Source organism: Odocoileus virginianus, chromosome 8 (assembly GCF_023699985.2).
Source record: "Odocoileus virginianus isolate 20LAN1187 ecotype Illinois chromosome 8, Ovbor_1.2, whole genome shotgun sequence".
Classification (NCBI taxonomy): Eukaryota; Metazoa; Chordata; class Mammalia; order Artiodactyla; family Cervidae; genus Odocoileus; species Odocoileus virginianus.
In genome coordinates, this window is record NC_069681.1 from 26,398,197 (window position 1) to 26,423,170 (window position 24,974).

Sequence of the window (24,974 nt, forward strand, 5' to 3'; positions counted from 1 at the left end):
CGTTGTGGTCATGCTCACACTGTGACCCATGAGACGGGGTGTGCTTGGCTTCTAGGTTCCCAGCCATCCCTTCCAGGGACTCCTCATGCTCCTTATTTTCCCCTCCTCCTCATGACATTGTTTGCATGCATAGCAGCATCTCAGAACTTTGCATGTGTGATAACAGTTAGGAGTTAGGAGGAGCTGGACTAAAGTGTATCCTTAACTAGCTATTTTTTAAAGTTACTGTGTAGCCAAAAGAATGGAGAGAAAATTATTTATATCTACTTTGTGTATTATATGTCAAAAGAAATGTAGGTTAAGAGCTAAAAATCAACCAAGAATTTATTTCAGAAAAACAGGAGAAATTTAAAATTTTTTCCACAATTTTGGAAAAAGCATATCAGATAACAAATGAAGCTATGAAAGAACAGATTGATAGACTTTTTTTTTACTATAAAACTCTTATCATCAAAGATGAAAGCAACAGAAATGAAAAAAATAAGGAAATAATAATAGGGAAGATATTTGCATCAAGTAAACTATGGAGAGGTTAACACCTGAAATAGAGTTCTTCACAGAAATAATAAAATTACAAAGACTATAGTAAATTAAAGAGCCTAGGATGGGAATAAAAAATTCACAATGAAATATAAACAGTAAAAAGAAAATGTCTATGCTCTTAGTTATCCAGGAAATGAAAATTAAAGCAAGACTTGCAACCATTTTATCCAGGTGAATGTTTTTTGAGAGAATAGCATTCTATTCTGCTAGGCCTGTTGGAATATTTTCATAAATAATAAGCAGTAATACAATCTGATACAGTTCTTCCTTGGTGAATTGTATATTGGCTATACAAGCAATTGAATAATATTTCAATGCCCACAATGTTCCAGCCAACCTCTCATTCATTCAAGAAACATTTACTGAGCACCGATGATGAGCCTATGACTGATATGCTGGGAATTCCGTGTTTATGAGCGTCACAGTTCTTACAGTTGCCCTAAGGGAACAGATACCCCTGTTCCTAAAGAAAACGAAATGCGAGTTCAAAAGAATACATGCACCGCACATTCACTGCAGCGCTGCTAACAACAGCCAAGACTCGGAGGCCACCTAGATACCCGTCAGCAGGTGAGTGCGTAGCGAAGGCGTCCTGGGGCTCTCCTGGGAGCTCCGTGGGAAAGACGCTTCCTGCCAATGCAGGAGGCATGGTTACAACCCTGGTCCGGGAGGACCCCACATGCCACAGAGAAGCTAAGCCCGTGGGCCACACGTAAGAAGCCTGGGCCCTGCACCTGGCACTCTGCCACAGGAGAAGGCAATGCGGTGCAAGAGGCCCGTGCATGACAGCTAGAGTCGCCTGAGCAGCAGTGAAGTCCCAGCACAGCCAAAAAATAAGTAAATACATGGGCAAATAAAAATTGTGAAAGAGTCTACAATGGCCCACAGCAAAAAAAAAAAAAAAAAAACTTAAAAAAAATATGGTACATATACAATGGAATATGACTCAACATTAAACAAATGAAATCTTATCATCTGTGACAAGGCTGGAGCTCAGAGCGTATTATGAGAAATGAAATAAGTCCGACAGAATATCAAAACCCACATGGTTTTAGAAAGAAAAAAGCGGTGTCATGGGTGGGCGCAGTAATCGCTGCTTCTCCGAAGATGTCCTGGTCCCTGTCTCCAGAACCTCTGGCTCTGCTACCTCAACGGCAAAAGAGGCTTTGCAGGGATGGTTGAGTTAAGAACTTTGAGATGGGCAGATTATCCTTGGCTATCTAGCTGGGTCCACTGCCTCCACAAGAATTCTGGTAACAGAGAATGAAAGCAGAGACAGTGAGAGATGTGAGGATGGAAGAGGTGTCACGTGAGAAGCCGACCCATCATCGCTGGCTTTGAAGATGGAGAAAGCGGAACATCGGCCAAAGAACCCCAAGATGAGGAGATGGATTCTCCCCTAGAACATCTCGAAGGAACGCATCCCTGCCCAGTGACGCCTGTCGGATGTCTGCCTTACACAACTGTTAGATAATAAATCTGCATTCTTTTAAGCCACTGAGTTGGTAGTAATTTGCTACAGTAGCCACAGAAAGCTAATACAATGTTCAGTAAATATTTATTGAAATCGAACCAAAAGAACTTACAAATGTATAATATATGATGCATTAATCATACATGGAAAGAGAAGAATTTAAATGTGAGAGGTTCCGGCTATTAAGCTTCTGAATGTCATGTTTCAGAGCATGAGAGAAAAAGATGTGGCTCAATTCAAGATTCAGAGAGACGAAAATTCCCCAATTAAATGAGATTGTTGAAACCACGTTGAAGAGACATTATGCATCAACTTCTATGAAGCATCTCTTGGAATAGGAAAGTGCTCAGAAAAGACAAAATATTTGAAGGGACATAGAAATTACTACATTTCTATTGCTGTAATATTTTTTGAACTTGCATTTCTGAAGCACGTTAAGAAGTGGTGGAAGGCCCATTTCACGGATTTTCTTGTGTAATCAATGCCTTAGGGAGCCCTTCTCCCCTTTTCTGGGTCATGACTCCTCAAACAGGCAAGCCTTTGCTTTCAAGAGATATGTGTGAGAAATAACGGTTATCTTTAATAAAAATATTTTGCAAAATATTGAGATATCTGATGAGATAATCAAGGGACATGATGGCTTTTTCCCGAGGTAATTTTTGTAAATCTAATTCTGATCCATGGTCACAGTCAGCTGATTTAACACCAATCTGTCATTGCCAATGCTTTTCTTAATCCCCTAAGAATAGTATATTACTAAAAACCCTTAATTTTTCCCAATAACCATACATATCTACTGCTTTAGAACTACATTTGGAAAATAATATAATTCTTTCTGAAAAAAAAGTATTTTCCTTTATTATCATTTAGTTTCTAAAAATAGGGTGGAATTAAATGTCATGTACCTTTGGAATTCATTTTATAAATACACTTGGTAACTAGGAAACTCACATTGCCATTATTTATAATCTAGGAATTCTTTCCATGGTAACTGTTATAAGGTCATAACTGTGGAGTTGCAATGGAGGCTATTTAAGAATCAACCAGAAAAGTCTTTCCCAGGAGGTGGTAATGTCTGAAGCCTCCGTCACCCAGATTAATGAGGCGAGGCTTACTGATTTCAGGGAGTGGCCCCACCTACAGCTCATCTCTTTCTTGCATGGACCTTCTTTGGGCCAAGAAGTGTTGCCATCAGCACCAGCCCTTTGATTTCAGAGCCCTTGGAGACTCAGAGTGCCATTTATAGCATGTTCCCCCTCTTGTGACACCATGAGCAGGTTAATCACATTGGCATATCACAGGGCTTGCCAAAGTCCAAGACGTAGGGGAGAAGTAGGAGGCAAGGTCTTGTGGCTGAACTTCCTCACATCCCAGAACCATGCTGGGCAGCCCTGAGGGGCCCCGGGGAACAAGCCCCAGAGGACAGGTCCCAGCCATCAGCTTGTTCTCTGATCCCACAAGAGGTGGAAATTGGCTCAAAAGCCACACAAAGAGCACTTACTCTGAGATGATGTCACAGTTCATTCATGCTAATATGAAATGCAACTTCTTGTCCTTATGCTGACAGTCTTTACCATGCCAACATCTGCCCTAACCCCGCTTGAAGTGGAAAAGACACTGAATTAGGATGGGCAGTGATGACAGACAGCAGCCAACAAGATCCAGGTGGCCAAAAATAAACCAAGGGCTTTGTTTTCTAGCAACCAGATTAGTTGAGGACTTAAGCCCCATTTGAAGGCTCAGTGTGTAAAGAATCCACTTGCAATGCAGCAGACATGAGAGATGCAGCTTCAATCCCCGGGTCAGGAAGATCCCCTGGAGGAGGGAATGGCAACCCACTCCCTGGATAATCCCATGGACAGAGGAGCCTGGCGGGCTGCAGTCCATGGGATCTCTAGCTTCAGGAGACGCTGGCAGGACAGCAGGTGGAGACAGAAAGTCCAGCCAGAGGGAAGATGCCTCACTTCTTCTTGGAAGATGGAAGAGTATCCAGGGCATTTCATCACACCTGAGGACAACGGCATCATAGGAGAGGGTTACTCTAGTCCTGTCCTGACATGCATTACAACAAACTTTGAAAGGATCACGACATCAGGAAGTGTTAAGAGGTGGATGTACCAGCGGTGGTGCCTCCCTGGGGCTCAGTGATAAAGACGGCTTGCAATGCAGGAGACTGTCTACAATGCAGGAGATGTGGTTCAACCTCTGGGTCAGGACGATCCCCCGGAATAGGAAATGGCAACCCACTCCAGCTCCAGTGTTGTCGCCTGGAAAATTCCAGGGACAGAGGAACCTGGTCAACCCAGTCCATGGGGTCACAGAGATTCGGACACAGCTGAGCAACTGAGCATGCAAGCAAAACACAGCCATTAGAGCAGCTAATTCAAAACTCAGTCAACCAATGCTCGCGATGCTTCTGAGTCAATGACATGCTCATTTGTGGCTGGTGAGAAAGCAGATGGCAGAACTACTATGATACAATAAATGACTTGTTGGTCCCTGAAAAAACTGAGCACGCACCTACTCTATAACCCAAGAACTTCTCTCCCCAAAGAAAGGAAACAACAGCACCAGAAAATTTATACAAGAGTGCTTGTAGATGATTTATCCATAACACATTTAATCCGTAACACACTGACATCTACAGAGGGACACTCGGAGACTTGAGAGGGCTGGGGGCGGTGGCTGTGAGAGTCGGACTTGCTGCCATCTGACTTTTTGAATTAAGATGGTTTACCACGTGCATTTACTGAGTTTTAAAAGATCCCACTAAATGTATATATTGCCCACAGTGCAATGGAGCCTGCCAGGGTTCACATAAGAATTTTTACAGTTTTACACTATGCTTTGAAGCCAATTTTGGATTCTCTTTGAATCAGCAAATTCATGTCTAGAAATGGATCTGAAGATAACAAGAATGTCCTTTAGAGGGCTATTTATAACAGCAGAAAATTAGAGGCAATTTAAATATCCCAAAATAGAGGTTGGGTTGTAATAATTACAGTGCATCTATACAAGTTTTGTCAATAGCATTGAAGAAGAATATTCAATGCCACAAACAACATACACTATTACACAAAAGATGCGCACCCTTGTGTGAGATCTGAAAGGCCATATTCTGAAATGCTAATAACGGATGTCTCTTTATCTTCTTTAAGAACATGTCCCAGTTTCCCCAAAGGCCTGTCTTCTCTGCCTTAGCGCTCTTCCCGGAAAGCTGTGTGTGTCCACCTGCATTGCCCTTCAGGGCGTGGGAGCAAAGGAGGTCGGTGTTGACAGCAAATGCTCACACTGCTTGCCCTGCGTGAATCGTGAAGTCTTTGCCACCAACCCGGGAGTCTTGCGTCTTTTGCCAACATCTACGAAACTCTGCCTGTCTAACCCAATGACTTGTGAAAAGGGAAACACCTCTGGCCCTTCGTGGCTCTCTGCAGCTCAGATGGAGCCAGAGGCTGGCATTTTGGATGGAGACACTGCTCCACAGGTTTCATCCACTGTGGACACACTGTTCTCCCCAACTTCCGCCAGTCTTGAGCATCACTTCTTCATGAGAGATGCTGGTTATTTCATGGGTTTTAACTCTCGATAGTGGTCTCCATATTTCTCTCTGAGCTCAGGGGGCTCTCATATCTGGCAGGGCAGGAACCCCAGCCCCAGAGACCACTTCTCTTGTTCATCACAGGACTTTTGTATTTTATTTTATTCTTATTTTTTATTTTTATAGAAGTATAGTGTATTTACAAGGTTTCAGGTATATAGCACAGTGACTCAGTTGTATATATATCCTTTTTTAGGGTCTTTTCCATTATAGGTTTTTACAACATTGTAAGGACTTTCCCGGCGGTTCAGTGGTAAAGAATCCATCTGTCAGTGAAGGAGCCATGGGTTCGATCCCTGGGTCAGGAAGATCACCTGAAGAAGAAAATGGCAACCCGCTCCAGTATTTTTGCCTGGGAAATTTCATGGACAGAGGAGCCTGGCGGGCTACAGTCCATAGGGTCACAAAGAATTGGAAGTGACTTAGCAACTAAACAACAGTAACTATAAGAACACAGCATAGTAAATAAAGTACCCTGTGCTATCCAGTAGATCCCGGTTATTTATCTATTTTCTACATAATAGTGTGTATCTGTTAATCCCAAACTCTTAATCTACCCCTCTCCCACCTTTCCCATTTGGTAACTGTAACTTTGCTTTCTATATTTTTAGGGCTTTGAGGGATGTTCATTTAAAAATCACTCCTCTCTAAAGAGATGCATCTTCCCCAAAACATCTGAACACCAAATTCCAAACAACAAAAAATTAAAGTAGCCAAACAGACAAGATACTGGTGACCCTTCCCCCACAAAAAAAGTCAGAAACGCTCATTTAGTGTACATCTCACAGATTAATCCCAATCTCTAATTAAATCAGTTCAGTTCAGTTGCTCAGTCGTGTCTGACCCTTTGTGACCCCATGGACTGCAGCACACCAGGCCTCCCTGTCCATCACCAACTCCCAGAGCTTGCTCAAACTCATGTCCATAGAGTCCAGTGATGCCATCCAACCATCTCATCCTCTGTCGTCCCCTTCTCCTCCTGCCTTCAATCTTTCCCAGCATCAGGGTCTTTTCTAATAAGTCACTTCTTCGCATCAGGTGGCTAAAGTATTGGAGCTTCAGCTTCAGCTTCAGTCCTTCCAATGAATATTTGGGACTGATTTCCTTTAGGATGGACTGGTTGGACCTCCTTGCACTCCAAGGAACCCTCAAAAGTCTTCTCCAACTCCACAGTTCAAAAGCATCAATTCTTCGGCTCTCAGCTTTTTTACAGTCCAACTCTCATATCCATACATGATTACTGGAAAAACGATAGCTTTGACTAGATGGACCTTTGTCAGCAAAGTAATGTCTCTGCTTTTCAATATGCTGTCTATGTCATAGCTTTCCTTCCAAGCAGTAAGCATCTTTTAATTTCTAATTAAATACACAAATTTAATTTATAACAGGGACACTTATGTGAGAAACAAAGGTAGATGTTGTACTGTTCTTTCCTACACATTCTGGAGTATCTATATGAGATGATGGATTTTTACTAATTTATTGTGATAGTCACTTAATGATGTATATGAATCAAATCATCATGCTGCATACCTTAAACTGTATGGTACTGTATGGCAATCATATCTCAATAAAACAGGAAGAAAAAAGGATGAAAATATTAGAAGGTTTTTCAGTGATGTGGGACTGGGGTTACGTTTACCCCCAAGGAGACTTTTGGCCATGTCTATAGACATCTGGGCTTGTCACCACTGGGAGGGGGGCTTTCCTGGTGCCTCAGACCGTAAAGAATCTGCCTACAGTGCAGAAGACCTGGGTTCCATCCCTGGGTTGGGGCCATCTCCTAGAGGAGGGCATGGCAACTCACCCCAATATTCTTGCCTGGAGGATCCCCATGGACCGAGGAGCCCGGCAGGCTAAAGTCCATGGTGTCGGGAAGAGTCGTATGCAACTGAGTGACTAAGGGCACACAGCTGGGAGGGGGGTGGCTGCTGCTGACGAGCGGGGAGACCTAGGGGTCCCGAGAAGCACCCCACAGTGTGCAGGACACCGCCCACAACAAAGAGCTGTGGAGCCTGGATTCACCAGTGTTGCGGTCGAGACGCCCTAGACGGAGGGCCGAGTGACCCTCCAGTCCTGGGTCAGTGCAGGGGGACAGGGGGGTCTGAAATGGAACTCTGGCAGCCCAGATGAAAGCAGTGGATGTAATTGGAAAATGTTTCAGGGTAGAACCCACAGAACTAGGAACTAACTAGCCCTGAGCTCCCAGGAGAAGGCTGGGTTCAGAGCAACGCGTGGATTTCTGAGAAGAGTCCCCTGCCTCCCCGTCACAGCAGGGGCCACACCCAGGAGGGACAGTGATGAGTCTGACCCTGGTCGGACATCGCTATGTGTTGAATGACTGAAAATTGATTTTGAAGGTGTTTGAAAGCCCTAGGCGGAGGGATGGAGCTGTGCTCTCCAGGAATGCATCCTGTCACAGCTTTTTGTCTCCCTCGTAGCAATGGTTGGTGGAGATCTTCTTTGTATACGTTTGTTTGCCTGGTACCGTCTGGGGCTTCTCTCTTGAATGGCGCTCCGTGGGTGCAGGAGTCTGGTCCACATGCCTGGCTGCCAGGCTTCCAAAGCCTAGAACCATGCTTGTCACCAAGTCACTGCTGGTTCACATGATCGAAGAATGAATACATGGATGCATGACCACACACATGCCACATAAAAGAACGTGTGTATAGACCTCAGCAAAGCTCGAGGATGGAAATATGGTTTTATGAATTTATTTACTTGTTGCTCTGCTGGGTCCTTCATTGATGCTTGGGCTCTTCTCTAGTTGAGGTGAGGAGCTCCTCGTCCTTGTGGTGTGTAAGCTACTCATTGATGGGGCTTCGCTTGTTGTGGAGCAAGAGCTCTGGGTTGCTCAGGCTTCAGTAGTTGTGACACGTGGGCTCAGGAATTGTATGTCCCAGGCTTTAGAGCACAGATTATTCAGGGGTTGTGGTCCGGGGCTTTAGAGCATAGATTATTCAGGAGCTGTGGTCCCAGGCTCTAGAGCATAGATTACTCAGGAGCTGTGGTCCGGGGCTCTAGGGTGCAGGCTTAGCTGCTCCACTCACGTGGGATTTTCCTGGATCAGGGATCAAACCCGCCTCCTGCATTGGCAGGTGGATTTTTTACCACTGAGCCCCCAGGAAGCCCTGGGATGGAAATATGACTAGAAATGATGAAGCAAGTGTTGTTCCTGTTCTGAGTGTGGCCAGACTTATCCTGGAGAAAGAGAACAAGGCATGGGAACCAGACCAAACTTGGGAAACACCCGAGAAACATGTGAAGTCAGGAGAAGGCAAAGTCTGGGAACTTATCAAAGAAGGAGCAGAGAGGTGCCCACGGAACAACTATGGGAGAGTGAGCAAGGTACCCTGGGAAGGAGAGTGAACGAACGGGAAGGATGCTGTGAACAGCATGGACAACAAGGAACGGCAGGCCTGGTTTAACCCGCCCAAAGGAGAGCGTGGGTCCCCGTGAGAGGTTTATTCAAAGCCTGAGGCCCCCGTGGATATGCAGCTCCTCAGTCATGAGCATCACCCTGACCGGAACCCGACCTTACAAGGCCCTGCCTGACTCGGCCATGAAATACCCTCCTCCTCTCCTTGCTGAGTCTGGATCTCTTTCGCACACACACCTCACCCCCCAACCAGCCTGTCCTCCCCCAATTTGTGCATGTTCCTTGTTCTATCTGGGGCACTGCCCTTTCTGGCGGATTCCTGCTGGCCACTCAGGACCCCCTTGTGGAGGGTCTTGATCCCATTTTGCAGCCTCTCATATCCCCACAGTGCCTCGTATACAGTTCAGTTCAGTTGCTCAGCCATGTCCAACTCTTTGCGACCCCATGAACTGCAGTTCGCCAGGCCTCCCTGTCCATCACCAACTCCCAGAGTTTGCTCAAACTCATGTCCATCGAGTCAGTGATGCCACCCAACCATCTCATCCTCTGTCGTCCCCTTCTCCTCCTGCCCTCAATCTTTCCCAGCAACAGGGTCTTTTCCAATGAGTCAGTTCTTCACATCAGGTAGCCAAAGTATTGGAGCTTCACCTTCAGCTTCAGTCCTTCCAATGAATATTCAGGACTGATATCCTTTAGGATGGACTGGTTGGATCTCTTTGCAGTCCAAGGGACTCTCGAGAGTCTTCTCCAGCACCACAGTTCAAAAGCATCAATTCTTCGGCGTTCAGCTTTCTTCACAGTCCAACTTAAGCATTCAGTGATGCGTAGACTCAGATAAGGGAAGGGATTAGAGAAAGCAAAAGTAATCCACTCTTTATGCAGTGTGATTATTTAAGGAAATAGAAGTGTGAAGATATGAACACCCCCAAACATGCCAGCCTACAGCCCACATTCCTTCACCCTGTCCTCAGAGAGAAGTACTAAGAGATTCTGTGAAGAAGCCTTATCAGCCTTGGATAATATTATAAGAGCAACAATTAGAGGATGTCTGCCAAGCACTTTCCACGTGTCAGGCAGTCAGCTCTGTAACATGACTTAATTTAATCCCGGTCAACGCACTGCGGCACCTCCGCCTGTTTACAGAGGAGATGCTGCTGGACTTGAGTGCCGTGGTGTTCTGGGCAACTGGTGGGGGACCAGGCTCCTGGTACAGGCTTCATAAGTGTTTGCTGAAAGAAAAAATGAACCTCTTTTACAAATGGAGAAACTGGCTTGAGAGACAGGAAGCATCTTGCCAGCAGCCCCACAGTCAGGGAGTAACAAAGCGAGCATCTCCCTACTGACTCCAAACCCGCCAGGAGGATGGCCGATTTCCCGACGCCCTGCTGGCGGTCTGACCCGAGCATTCTCCAGGGTCTGGTGGAAGGACCCACTCCCCACCCCTTTCATAATGCGTGTTGGGTTTCAGCCTCAGTCTCCTCCCCACCCTGCAGCTCCACTTACTAAAGAAGGTCCCTGCCCTCTATGTAGGTGTGTGCATGCCAAGCTGCTTCAGTCGTGTCTGACTCTTTGCGACCCCATGGACTGTAGCCCACCAGGTTCCTCTGTCCGTGGAATTTCCCAGGCAAGAGGACTGGAGTGGGTTGCCATTTCCTTCTTCAGGGGGTCTTCCCAACCCAGGGATCAAACCTGCGTGTCTTACATCTCCTGCATTGGCAGGTGGGTTCTTTACGTCTAGCACCACCCGAGTGCATTATAACAACTGATCCAGAGCTGAAGGGTTCTTTTCAGCCTGGTGAGTCCTATACTGTCATCTTTGGGAGAGAAACTATACCCTCCCCTTCCCGGAGCTCCTTCTTCTGTTCCTTCCCAAGAATCCCGGGACCAGTAATTCAAGGAAGTCATCTCCAATCCATTACCGATTTTTACTTCCTCACAGATAAGTGATGACTTCCTGGGACTATCAATTTCAGGGTTCTCGAGAAGATAATGAGAGCTCCCATGTGTGTGGAGGGCAGAGGGACTGGGGCTTGGGGCCCGGCCGTGCGTGTGCAGGGATGTTTCAAGTGTACTTGAAGCTGCGAGCACTCACATCATTCTGGTTTTCACATAAGCCTCGCAAGCATGAACTTCGTCTTAAAATTGCAGTGTTCATGCTGCTCAGATCAAAGATTCCCTGTTATTTAATCACAGTAAAGAGCCTGTCCATGCTGTTAATGAAAGCACGTCATCCTATACGCCTGTTAAAAGTGGTATAGACGAAGTGTAGAAAGTGCTCTGTGGGGAACAGTCTGATGCTGGTCCCTCTGGGGATGGTTGAGATGAACTAATAGGTCTCTTTCATGTCTAATTTATATGATTCTAATTATAGAGTCATTTTCATTCCTGTGGTTACTCTCCTCTGCCAACATAAATGTGCTACACTTGCGACCCAGCCGTCGCTTTCGCCACTCTGCAACTCTCTCTTGGGTCTTCTCTCAAACTTTGATGTCACTCCTTTTAGGAGACATTTTGCAAATTGCAGGCTTCTCCCCAGCAACACTGTACGTTTAATAGAGAAGGAAGAAACCCTAGAGAGAAGGCTTTCTCTGAGATCAGTGTGAAATAAGTTCATTGTGGGTGAAGAGAGGGCAATGGTAGAGAACAAGTCAGAGGAATATGGTGATGTAAGCCACGTACCAATGGGAGAGTTGGGCCATAAAGAAACCTGAGCACTGAAGAATTGATGCTTTTGAACTGTGGTGTTGGAGAAAAGTCTTCAGAGTCCCTTGGACTGCAAGAAGATCCAACCAGTCCAGCCTAAAGGAAATCAGTCCTGTGTGTTCATTGGAAGGACTGATGCTGAAGCTGAAACTCCAATACTTTGGCCACCTGATGCAAAGAGCTGACTCATTTGAAAAGACCCTGATGATGGGAGGGATTGGGGGCAGGAGGAGAAGGGGGTGACAGAGGATGAGATGGTTGGATGGCATCACTGACTCAACGGACGTGAATTTGAGCAAACTCTGGGAGGTGGTGGGCAGTGAAGCTTGGCGTGCTGCAGTCCATGGGGTCGCAAAGAGTCAGACACAACGAAGGGACTGAACAACAACAATGGAGCCTGCGATTCTGTTCAGTGGTCAGGACTGGATCTCACGTAACACATTAGTGTTCAGTGTTTCAGCAAACACCTCATGCTATTGCAGAGAGGATGGAGTACGTTCCAAATCCCAGACCTCTGGTAGCTTTTCATCTGCACTGAAATTCAGAAGACATCAGAATGGTCCAGAAAGAGCATGTGATCCCTGGCTTGCGCTGAGGCTGGGCAGGCTTGGGGGGAAACAGAGCTGATTGTGGGCATTCTTAGGACAGGAACACTCAGTTTCTGAAGCCTGGGCAATTTACCCTTTGTTTCTGTCCAATCAAACGGCAGAGGAGACAACCCAGGGAAGAGATGGAACGGTATTCTCCAGATATATGCCCAAGAGTGGGATTGCAGGGTTAGAGAGTGATCTGAAGAGACACACACAACCCAGGGTTCATAATAGCACTATTCAGAACAGCCAGAACATGCAAGCAACCTGAATGTGCAGTGACAGATGGATACACATATGCAATGAAATACTACTCAGCCTTAAAAAGAATAAAATAATGCCATTTGCAGCATCATGGATGGACATAAAGATTATCATACAAAGTGAGGTAAGCCACACGAAAACAAATATATTGTCTATATGTGGAATCCAAAAGAAAAAATTCAAGTAAACTTATTTACAAAACAGAAATAGGCCCATAGACATAGAAAACAGAGCTCTGGCTCCCAGAGGGGAAACGTGAGCGGGTGAGTCAGGAGTTGGGCGTTGGCAGATACACACTGCTGTGAGCAAGCCAAGAAGAACAAGGACCTGCTGGGCAGCACGGGTGCTCTAAGGAGTACCTTACAATACACGACGGGACAAGAACCTGAAAAGGCACATGTTATATTCATATTTGTTGTTGCTGTTTATTCGCTCAGTCATGTCCGACTCTTTGCGACCCCATGGACTGCAGCACGCCATGCTTCCCTGTCCTTCACCATCTCCTGGAGTTTGCTCAAGCTCATGTCCATTGAGTCGGTGATGCCGTCCAACCATCTCGCCCTCTGTCGGCCCCTTCTCCTCCTGCCTTCAGTAATAGATGAAACCAAATCATGGCTCTGTACACCAAAAACTAAGCCTACATTTTAAATCAACTATACTTCCATAACAAATACATAAAAATGAGTGTAGAAAGGTGCCCAGAGCAGGTGGCGGACCTTTTCCCAGACGCCAGATGGCTGAGATGGGCTTCCCGGTGTCCCTCGGGGCTGGTGGTTGAGCTGTGTGTGTGAGGGGACAGGCAGAGCCAGGCGGGGGTGGTCTGCAGTGGGCTTCTCTTTGAAATCCACTGCTAAGGCCTCCACGTGTGCATCTCACTTGCATCGTCTTTGTTTTTATTTACCTCTGCAGTTGTGGTGTTTCCTTTAATCTCTCTGCAGAGGCAGCACCATGTTTCACTGCGTTTGATTTTCTCAAAAGATTTAAGCCCTGCCAGTGGCGGCGGACCGGCAGATATAAATATTCAGCTTTGAAAATCCACACTAATCAAACAATTTCCCTATGTCGTTTGCATATTTTGGTGACTAGCAGATGAAATTAACTCACCAGGCAATCTTACACACACACACACATGCACACTTTCATCACTGGAGAATTTTAGAATAATATCCTGAATGATATGCTTTTTTCTTTTACACAAAGACCCTCTCTTCAGATGCGTGTTTTTGTCTAAATTTTGACCTATTGGAAAAAAGGAAAGAAAACAAAATACTCTGCAAAATAGTTTTAAGTGTGTTTAAAGTGCACCATGGTTCCTTGGACCCATTAAAGCCGTCTGTCTCAGCAACAAAAGATGGAATCAACACAGAACAGGAGTGGAATTATGCATGTCATTTATAATGAACCTCATTATACAAGGGGGCCTCATTCTATTATGAAGCACTGTAGTTTACAATCTTATTGCTATTCAGCTTTGAATAATGACAAAGAAAAAAAAATCCCCCTACCCATGTCAGAGCTAATCTTTTTTAATGCTCGCAATTTTGTATTACTTGTACATTTCCCTCAAAGAAAATTTCCCCATCACGATCATTGCAGTCAGCTGTGTGTATGCCTGTCACCTTAATGACATTTAGCATCTTACTCTCACATGGCCTCAGAAAAATGAAAGAATTCCATATATCTTTCTGCCTCTGATAAGTCAGACACGATGGCCATCTCGCAGTTGAATCTGGCATCAAATTTATAAACAATAAGGTCCATTTACCATCCCGGGTAAGCCTCTAATTCCATCAAGAGTGTTTATGTGGCTTCTTTGACAGAATTATAACTGGGGGTGCATTACGTGGCCCACTGCTATGTCCCGGCTGTTTGTGTGGCTTCGAGGTTTAATAAGACTATTTGCCGTCTAACCCTTTTTCTGTACATTTTTATTACCCTACAATAAATTCAGAGGGGGAGAACCTGTTTGGTGCACGCATATTAGAAGGCATTTTGGGGCTGTTATTTTTAAGCACCAACTCATAAATTGCAGAATACGGTTTTAAAGGCCCGAGCGTTTCGGCACGGTGCGGCTCTCGTTTCTAATACAACACCCTGGAGCCAACACGTGTCTCCTGCCTACCTGGGCTGTTTGTCAACATCATTTATTTATCCGCACAGAGAAGAAAGTCATGTTGGGACCAGCGGGGAGAGAGGGAAGAGATAGAAATTTAACCTCTGCTCTGAGCGTGGTGCTATTTGAGTGCTTAGGGAGACGGAGGGGCTACCTGTGTGTGTGGCTCGGGAGCGCTTAAAGGGCCTGAACAGCTGAGGGTGAACGCAGTCAGCGGCGAGCTGGCCTTCCCCGCCTGTCCCGTCTCCGCCCTCCTCGTCCTTCAGTGCCACCTTCTCCTCCTCCGTCCTTGGCAGAGGCCCATTCCTAGGTTTGGATTCCAGCCCCATCATCTCCTGGCTGGCTGCGGGTTGGGTCCTTAACACCCACTAAGCCTCGTTTTCCTCAGCTGAGGAATAAAGAGAATAGCAGTCCCTCCACCCCACGCATGTGGGTGAAATTGCACTCACGTGAGATGTGCCTGGAAATCATGGCGCTGGGTGCCTAAGAACTGCTTGTACATGTTGGCTTTGCTTTCCAGCTTATCCCCATTTTTAAAGAACCTGTTTGATGGAAGTATGGTGGATTTACAATGCCGTGCTGATTTCTGCTGTACAGTGATTCCATTTTATGTGTGTGTGTGTGTGTGTGTATTCTTTTTCACATTCTTTTCCATTGCAGTTTATCACAGGAGACTGGGTATAGTTCCTTGTGACGTGCAGCAGGACCTTGTTTATCCATCCCATTCACAAGTTGGCATCTTCTCACCCCATCCTCCCAGTCCGTCCCTCTCCTCCACCACCCCCTTTGGCAAACGCAGTTCTGTTCTCTATGTCTGTGAATCTACTTCTGCGTCATGGAGAAGTTCATTTGTGTCCTGGTTTAGATTCCGCCTATAAGCGGTGTCACACGGTATTTGTCTTTCTCTGTCTGACTTACTTTGTTGAGGATGGTCATTCAGCTTACATCCATTTTAATGAGACAAACAAGAGCGTCCACTTGACCCTTGTGTTTGGTGGTCAGCAAGGCCCTAACCTGTATGTGTGAAGGGTGCTTCTTGTCTGAGTCATTGTCTCAACAGTGATCAGAAACAAATGGGAGACCGAGTCGGAGATGAGTCAGCATTAACTGACCCCCCTGATTCCGGTACAACCATCTCCCCGTGGAAGCATTCATGAAAAGGCAGGAGAGTATTAGGTCACAAAAGGCGGAAGGCAGCAACATTGATGATCCTTGACAACACTCGCCGGTCACGAAAGACCCTCTGTTGCATGATTCCATGTACGTGAGATGTCCAGAGCTGGTGAACACAGAATCAGAAAGTAGTGGCTTCCCAGGTGACTCAGTGGTAAAGAATCCACCTGCCAATGCAGGAGACGGGGCTTCCATCCCTGGGTCGGGAAGATCCCCTGGAGGAGGGCATGGTAACCCACTCCAGTAGTCTTGCCTGGAAAATTCCAAGGGAATAGGAGCCTGGTGGGCTCTAGTCCATGGGGCCTCAAAGAGTCTCACACACAGATTTGTGGTTGCCAGGAGCTGAAGGGGCTGTTGAGGAGTCAGACCTCACGCATTCGGTTTCTTTGGGTAGGGAGCTGTGATGCTTACCCAGCTCTGCGACAGTCCTAGGAACCACGCGAGCTACACTTGGAAAGCGTGGATCTTACAGGATCGAAGAGTTGGATCTAAGTCGTGTCCAACTCTTTGCAACCCCATGGACTGGAGCCCGCCAGGCTCCTCAGTCCATGGAATTTTCCAGGCAAGAAAACTGGAGTGGGTTGCTATGCCCTACTCCAGGGCATCTTCCCAGCCCAGGGATCAAACCTGTGTCTCTTCTGTCTCCTGCATTGGCAGGCGGATTCTTACCTCTAGCGCCACCTGGGAATCTAAGTAGGGATCTTTCCACGGTTTGATAACTAATGAATTGTGTAATGGTTTTTCTTTCTGGAGTTTATTCACTAGAAATAAATCCAAATAGCACCCACCTTATGAACCCACATACAAACGCACACGAGATGTGAGGGGCAATGTTTTCCTTCATTCTTATCTGCTGGCAAAAATCTCCCAGTAAAGCAAGACACCTAAACAAGGATTAACTAACGTAACACCATGACTCATTTCGATACTATAAAGTATTTGAAGAATCAAAACTCCTGAAAGCTTTTACAACAAAAGTTGATGAAGCAAACAAAAATAGAGTGAACCACCAGAATTTTTGCACTATTTAATAGTTAGAAATGATTGTGTGTCTTAGACACTAAATATTAAATAGAACTTTAAAAAAGATTAGTATCAATAAGAGTGTTTCATTGAAAATTAGAGCGATGGGCCCTGTTATCACAAGACTTTGATCTTTCCAAATAACACAGTAAGTTTTTTGAAAATCATAAAAGTCAAGGCAGTAAAATTTCAATCATTATTGATGGCGAGGTTTCACCTAAAGCTCTTTTAATAATTTCAAGTGAGATTCAATATTTTTTAACTTAGTGATGTTTTCTAGTGATCTTGGGAACTGTAAGGGATGTTATCGGAAAAAAAAGAATCAAACCTTGTTCCTCGTACATGGAAAAAATAAAGAGGCTTACAATAAAAACTTATTGGCTTTTGTATAGATGTTATCCAAGTAATGAAGAAAATCTGAAGTTTCAGCTAAAATTTAGAAACATACACTTTTAAATTTGGTGACATCAAAGCCATGATAAGCTCACTATTCTGAATGCGTTATAAAAGGTGCAGATTGTCAGTCTTCTGTTTGCTACTCCAGATAAATCTCATATTTGTATGATGTGCCAAATAAGCTCTAGAGAAAATTCAATAATACATCTGAGAGAAGTGGGATTTAAACAAGGAAAACTGGAAGACAATTCAATGTTGATAGTATATTTGGTTTCAAGTTGCAAAACTAATTTGAAAATTGCATCACAATTTTTATACTCACTTTAATAGTAATTGAATGTGGAAACAGTTAAACATCAGAAAATATTAATAATTCTTTTTTATATTTGACTTTGTTAAAACTCCTTATGAAAGAGATGTTACTCTATTTTTTCTTTAACGCAGTAAAGCCACTTCTTTCTGTTAATAGCTATCCAAAAGCATTAAAGTCACTCTCTTTGACTTAACAATAAAGTGTTTTCAGTCATCAAGGCCAATCTATTTCTGCAAATCTCTTTGGATTGAGAGTGATCTATTAATAAAATTAAGTCAATGAATGGATGGGGAATCCCGATAAACAGTGTCGGTGACTTTGATAACTGAGCTACTGAATATTCTATGTAAACCTCAGACTATACAACTGAGGCTGGAAAATAGTTTGAGTACAATCACTGTTTGTGAAAAAAAAATATCTGAGAGAGTAAGGATTGATCAGTGAGATGAATAACGTGGATGATAGTATAAATTCTCTGCTTGCTGAGGCTCCAAGTAAGCTAATGACTGTCCAGTAATCAGAGGTGCCCGTGGAAGGTTTTGATGTGGTCAGTTCTGTCATATCATGATGGACTGGGTCACCCCCGATCTGATGACTGCAGTGTCAAAAGATCATAGAAACAATTCCTCACCTATCAACAAATAATTTGGAAATTAGTGTGATCATTTGGGAGAAAGTTATGCTAAAATATCACATGATAAACACTTTAAAACTACGCGTAGTTTAATTCAAGTAGTTAATGAATAAAGATGTATTTTTCACTCTTTGATTTGCATATGGATTAATATGTGTGTAATTCATATGATCGTAACAGTTAAAATGTGTAATGTCATTCACTGTATGACTCAGGGGACCCAGAGGGGTGGGATGGGGTGGGAGGCGGGGGGCAGGGTCTAGAGGGAGGGGACGTATGTATACCTGAGGCTGATTCATGTAGGGCAGAAATCAGCACAACACTGTAGAGCAATAATCCTTCAATTAAAAGTCAATCAATAAAATGCCATTTCCCCAGAAAGAGACATAAAACAACTTAAATTAATAAGAGCTGAAAGTTCAGAAAGCTGAATACATATATCAAAAATTGTTGGTTTAGTGCAATCGCCAACAAAATTCCCCATGGAAAACTTGGGCTGGGGTTATAGGCAAAGTGAGTCTGAAAATGATCAAGAAGATCAGCCACATGAAATTGAATAGTAAAATTTTGAAATAAAGACCCGAGAAGCATTTTTGCCTAGACATAATGCTCTGATAGACAAGTCACTTTGGTCGTGGAGAAGGGATCAGAGGATGAAACAGACAAATAAGAAACACCCTGGCATAGTGACTTTCCTGGCGGTCGAAGAGTTAAAATTCCACACTTCCACCACAGGAAGAGAGAACTAGATCCCTGGCGGTGGGAGTGGGATGTGGGGGGCAGCTAAGATCATGCAAGCCGTGCAGTGTGGCCAAAAAAATGAAAGAAACACAGGGAAATATTGCAAAAGCAATAAATAATAATAATAGCATCATGAAGTTAGGAAACACAGGACTACAATTTTCTGAAACAATGTATTATCTGTTGAGAAAACAAAAACAAAACCAGATCAGAGTTTATCCTTACATATGGTGCAAAATGCAGGGGGAATATTTCTCTGTTCTCAAGACGGTCAAGAATTTTACAGTCAAAGCAACGGAAGAGAGTGTGATGGTTAATCAATACCGTCAGCTACATAAAAAGCTCCTCTGTTTCACAAATCAGCATAAATAATATTAAAAGGCAGCAACAACCTAGGAAGAACTGCAGCAAACATGGCAAACATTAGATTAATGTCTGTTATGCAGAAAAACAGGGTATAAATCAATAGATGAGACAGTAATGCACCTAGAAGGGAAGTTGGCAAAGAATGTGAACCAGCAGTGTATTAAAGGAAAAGCTTTGAACCAATATGTGTGAAGTCATCTTGCCTTTGCTTTCAAATGAGCAACTTTTCTATCATGTTAATAAGATTGTTTTCCCCTGAGGACGTTTACAAAAATATGCTGTGATTTGCTATGCTTTCCACTATACAGTTACTATTATCCCCCTTTGTGATCAGTAAGTATCACATAGAGAGATAATTTGAGATTATGGAAATAACTCGATTCTCATCGCATTTTGGGAGCTACTTTTAGGATCCAGCCATGATTTTTGCTTGAAACAGTATCTGCCGTGGTGCTTATCAAACGGAGATTTTCTTCATTCATCATTTTTCCCCCTATATTTATTAACTGGGATTTTACTGAAAGGTCAGACATCTCCATTGGTGGAGAAACCTCCCAGACATCACCACCTGTACAGTAGCATCCTGCTGCATTAATGACTCAGTCATGTCCCACTCTTTGTGACCCCATGGACTGTAACCGGCCAGGATCCTGCCCATGGGATTCTCCAGGCGCGAATACTGGAGTGGGTTGCCATTCCCATCTCCAGGGGATCCTCCCGACCCAGGAATTAAACTCAGGTCTCCTGCATTGCAGGCACACTTCACCATCTGAACCACCGGGGAGGTCCCAATGGGGTCTACCAAATGGTGATTTTCTATTTCTAACTTCCCTTCTACTTGTAATGATTGGGGTTTTACTGCGAAGACAGATTTTTTCCAACAGTGGATAAGCCAGGCAGAAGCCACGTTAACCAAATGATCAAAGTTACCATCAGCAACAGAGCAAAGAGACATATTTCTAGGTGTGGTGCACCGAACACATAGCATCTCCCCTGTCAAGAATTCAAAACCGACATGCCATCATGGGGAAAGGCCAGGCACACCAAAACAGGAATACTAGATAAAATATCTGACCACTATTCCTCCCAAGTGTCAAGATCTCTGAGGACGACAGACCCAGGAAAGATCCAGGTTAAAGGAAATTAACAAAACATGGCAACTTAAATGCAACCGACTTGCTATCTTAAATTTTATCCTGGACCAGAAACTGGACATCAGTGTAACAATTGGTGAAATTTGAATGAAATATGTATGTTAGATAACAGTATTGTAGCAGTGCTCTTTTTTCCTAATTTCTTTAAGCTATTATCATAAGAAGAATTGGTTGAAGGATGTACAGGAATTCTTTGTAGTATTTTTCCAACTTTAAAAATTCAACAAATTTTAAAAAAATTAAAAAGAAATGAAAACAAAATACCTTTTAAAAAATAGTTTATTGATCTCCTTTAAGACACTTAACACTGTTTCAGCATTTCTCTACTTCATTCTTTTGTATAATTTTCTTAAAGAAATAATCAGAGTTGCAGGCAAAAAACATATTACAAACGTTTTCATAACAGTATTTTTATTTTCATATAAATGCAGTAAATTTACATCCAGACTGCCATAGAAACAACAAAAATTGTGTCTAAATATTATTTGATGGCATGATATTTGGGAGCTGGGTGGAGGAGGTTTTATACACAGAGAAATCCTAAACCAGTCTGAGAGCCTCAAAAGAACACTCATCCAAAGATAAAAAATAAGTTGAAAATGTTCAGGTCTGTTTCGTTAGTAAATAGGGCTTCTGCTGAGTTGCTGTGCTCGGCGAACACCAGCGCCGTGGCGCCAGGAGCGGCCGCGGTCACGGCGGACGGTCCTCAGCCCTCGGAGGTGGGCGGGCGGGACTCCGGGAGCAGAGAGCCGCCTCGCCCTCCCCACTCTCTCATCGCTGACTCGGGGGCGAGGATGCGCTCTGACGTGGTCCCCCCGGGTCACCCTTGATGAGCCTCCGGGCAGAGAGTGGGACGCAGAGAGGCGGAAAACGGGTGTCCCTCCTTCTCAGCGTTTGATTGGCTCCACTTTGTAAGTTTTATTGAAGCCCAGTAGATTTACAATGTGTTCGTTTCTGCTGTGCAATGAAGTGAGTCAGTTACACACACACACGCCCTTTTCCGCCTTCCTTTCCCTTTCGGTTTAATCACAGGACACCGAATGCAGCTCCCTGGGCCCGGCCGTAGGCCCTCGTTTATCCGTCTCGCGTGTCACGGTTCGCATCTGCTAAACCCGGGCTCCAGTCCTCACCTCCCGACCCGGCGCTCTCAGCTCTTGGATCTTTTGATCTTCTACTTCTCTCCCCGCGGACCTCACAGGCAACTCCTGTTTATCTGGCTCTCAGGGGCTCCCCGGCAAACCTGAACCCCCTCCAGCAAGGCGGGCGCTTGACTGTCAGGGGAGGGCGCGGGGGAGTTAGCAAACCCTGTCTCAGGGCGGGACAGCGATGGACGCTCCCCGTGAACTTGCGAAGAGGGACCCGCCCATCCCTCTGAGCCTGAGATGAAAACAAACAAAATCCGAGTCTTTCTCTGCGGTGTCTCCTGGGGGTGGGGCTCCACTCTGAATGTGAGAGGCTACATCTTTTCCTGGGCATCTCTGATATAAAATCTTCGATTCCTCAAGGCAACTGTGTCTTGGGGGAGACTCCAGTGACTGTCTCACTGGGGAAAATGAGAGATACCCAACATGTTTGTGTTTATGTTTCTCAGACTATTCCTATTTCTCTAGGAACAAATAGAACTGGAAATAATACAACACATTAATCCTGGGCTTTAGTCAAGGGATGGTATTGTGAGAAATTCTTGCTTCTTTTACACCGTTATTTTTTTTCCAAAATGTTTTTACTTTTATGATCAAGGAAAGAAACCTTTTCTTTTTTTTTTTTTTTCAGTGACCAGAATCATACTTGATGATAGAAAACCGAGTTTGAGAGGTTATATTTTTGAGAAATGAGGCACGTGGCCCATCATTGCCATGGGTACTCAAAAGGTGAGTGTTAGTCACCCAGTCGTGTCTGAGTCTTTGCAACCCCATGGACTGTAGCCCACCAGGCTCCTCTGTCCATGGGATTCTCCAGGCAAGAACACTGGAGTGGATCGCCGTTCCCTTCTCCAGGGGATCTTCCCACCCCTGGGATCAAACCCGTGTCTCCTGCATTAGAGGCAAATTCTTTACTGTCTGAGCTACCAGGGAAACTCAAAACTCTGATAAATGTCGATCTTTAGAGGCACACATAATTACATTGTATTACTTTTTGCAGAGTCACATTTTCTGAATTCTGTGACAGCCTTACCTTTTACTCAATGTTGCTACTCTTTGACGATTTATGAGACGTCACATGCATATGTTAAAAGATATCTTATAAAATAAAATTGCTCTTTTCTTTGGAACATCTGTCTCCCTTATGTGGCAGTTATAGGGCAATTTCCTGGGAAATTTATTGTTAAAACAGAAGAAGGAAAAGAAGTCTCAGGATAAACTATGAAAATTATGTTGGGTATGGCATGCTTAAAAGATCAGGTGCCCTGAAATGAAAATTCTGGAAAGGCCTTTCCTTTCCCAATGTTTTCTCGATTTTATGCAAATAATTTGAGCTCCGTTTTTGACTAAGTTTCTCAGGATGGGGTCAGTTTGAGCATGTTCTAAGACAGCCAAGCTTGAGTACATGCGAATATTTGGGAATTTTAAAATATGACGATATCATCCACTTTCTTCCCCAAACTGTCAGCTAAATTGATATTTTCTTCAAGACAATGTAACAGGTGCCAAACTAAAAGGCAGTTTCTGCAAGAAGCTGTTTTGTGTCCCTGAGATGTCATTTTGTTAGACCAAATGACAGTGACTAGCCAAGAATTTGCTCCTTGGAAAAACTGGCCAGCAAGTGCTGTTATATAGTCTCCATCTTTACTTGCCTCCCTTCCTCCTTTCCTTCCTTCTTACCCCATGTCCACTCCTTTCACACACACACACACACACACACACACACACACACATACACACACACAAGCAATTAAACGCCAGCAGGGTGCAAAGAACAGTCAGGACAAGAACACTTTTTAACACGCTTATTATCCAGATTTGACAGAAACAAGGATGTACAAGTTCAGCATGGGAACAAAAAAGTTACAATCTTTCCTGTTCTTTCACACAGGTTGCATAATCCTGAGTCCTAACCATATATCTCTCTGCATTATTATCAGTCTGATGGGAGTAAAAAAAACCCAAATGACTTCACTTTGGCATCTGCAAGTATCAAATACTTAATAAGTTGGTCAAACCTGTAGTGATTCACATATATATGTGAGAAAGACTAGCTAAGAAGATAGGTAATGGAGAGGGCAGCAGCAGATACCCTCCTTACAACTGGGGAGCAGGTCAGGGTCTTAAAATGCACCCACATGGTGATTTTTTAAAATTAATTTTGCAAATGTAGAGAAGGAATTAGATACCCTGGATCCTACTGGGCTACACGTTCTTATCCTTTCCTGACATAAAGAGAGCTAGTTGGCTCTTTTTTCTAAGTGAAAAAGAAAAGACCTCTCTTTAAAATTTATCTCTAAGAAAAATAAATGAGTTCTGTGGAGTAGGTTTTATTTTTAGCTCACTAGGAGCCATAGCAAGATGTCTTATGCCAAATATCTCTTCAAAATGTACCTTTTGGGGAATATTAGTTAGTTCTTTGAAATAGGAATTTATGATGAGTTCAAAGGGAACAGGCCATAGTTTCTTTTTCCTGAGAGATCCTTTAAAAAGTCTGAGTTCTGAATTTTTGTCTAAGTACCATGAAAACTAAAATAAAAACTCTTTCACTCTGAACAGTCAGAAAAAAAAAAGGCAAGTTATTCGTCCCATGGTGTCTGATCTGGAAAGTCTGTTAGCCACGGGGCATTTTCGTTCTTTGAAGATTTCATTATAGCAAGTAGAATAACACATGACAGAAAGAATGCACACACAATATGGGGAGCACGCAGCATATAAACTTTCATGGAGCTAATTCCCTTCATTAAACAGGAGAAGGCGCTTTGAACGGCTGGGCTAACACCTGCAGAGTCATAAGCTTCGTGTGGATTATAATATTTCTATTTGATGTTTCATGGTTTTTGGAATCACGGGGCACATCTAAGGTTTTGACTTTTAAGGTTAAAGCTGGTGTATTTACAGCCCGGCTTAATTGGGAACTGGGCACCTCGAACTGTGTTAGAGCCACCGTGTTTTACCCCTGCCCCTGCCTTTTTTGGATAATCAGGCTCACTCTCCCACCCAACAAGGAAAACTGTGCTCATCGCTTGCAAGCAAACGGCTCTTTCACAGATAACAGCGGTGCCGCTGGAGGCTTTGCAGGCAGCCCGCCGCTCCCTGGCGGGCAAGGCCAAGTGCTCTGCGAAAGAAAGGGATGCACACCACCCCGGAATCCCATGGCGACCCTCGCGTCATCATTGCAGCCACAAGCGCTTTTGGAATTTAAACGTTTTTGTTTTTTTTTTAAAAGGACGTCTCCATGGAGGGTTATAGGAGGCCTCTTCTGGTGTTGAGAAAAACGACCAAAACATGTGTTCTCTCCCTGTCTAGACAGAATGGTACTGTCCCAGACAGAAAGGTCTCCGCAGGCCAGACAGTCCAAGTAGCGG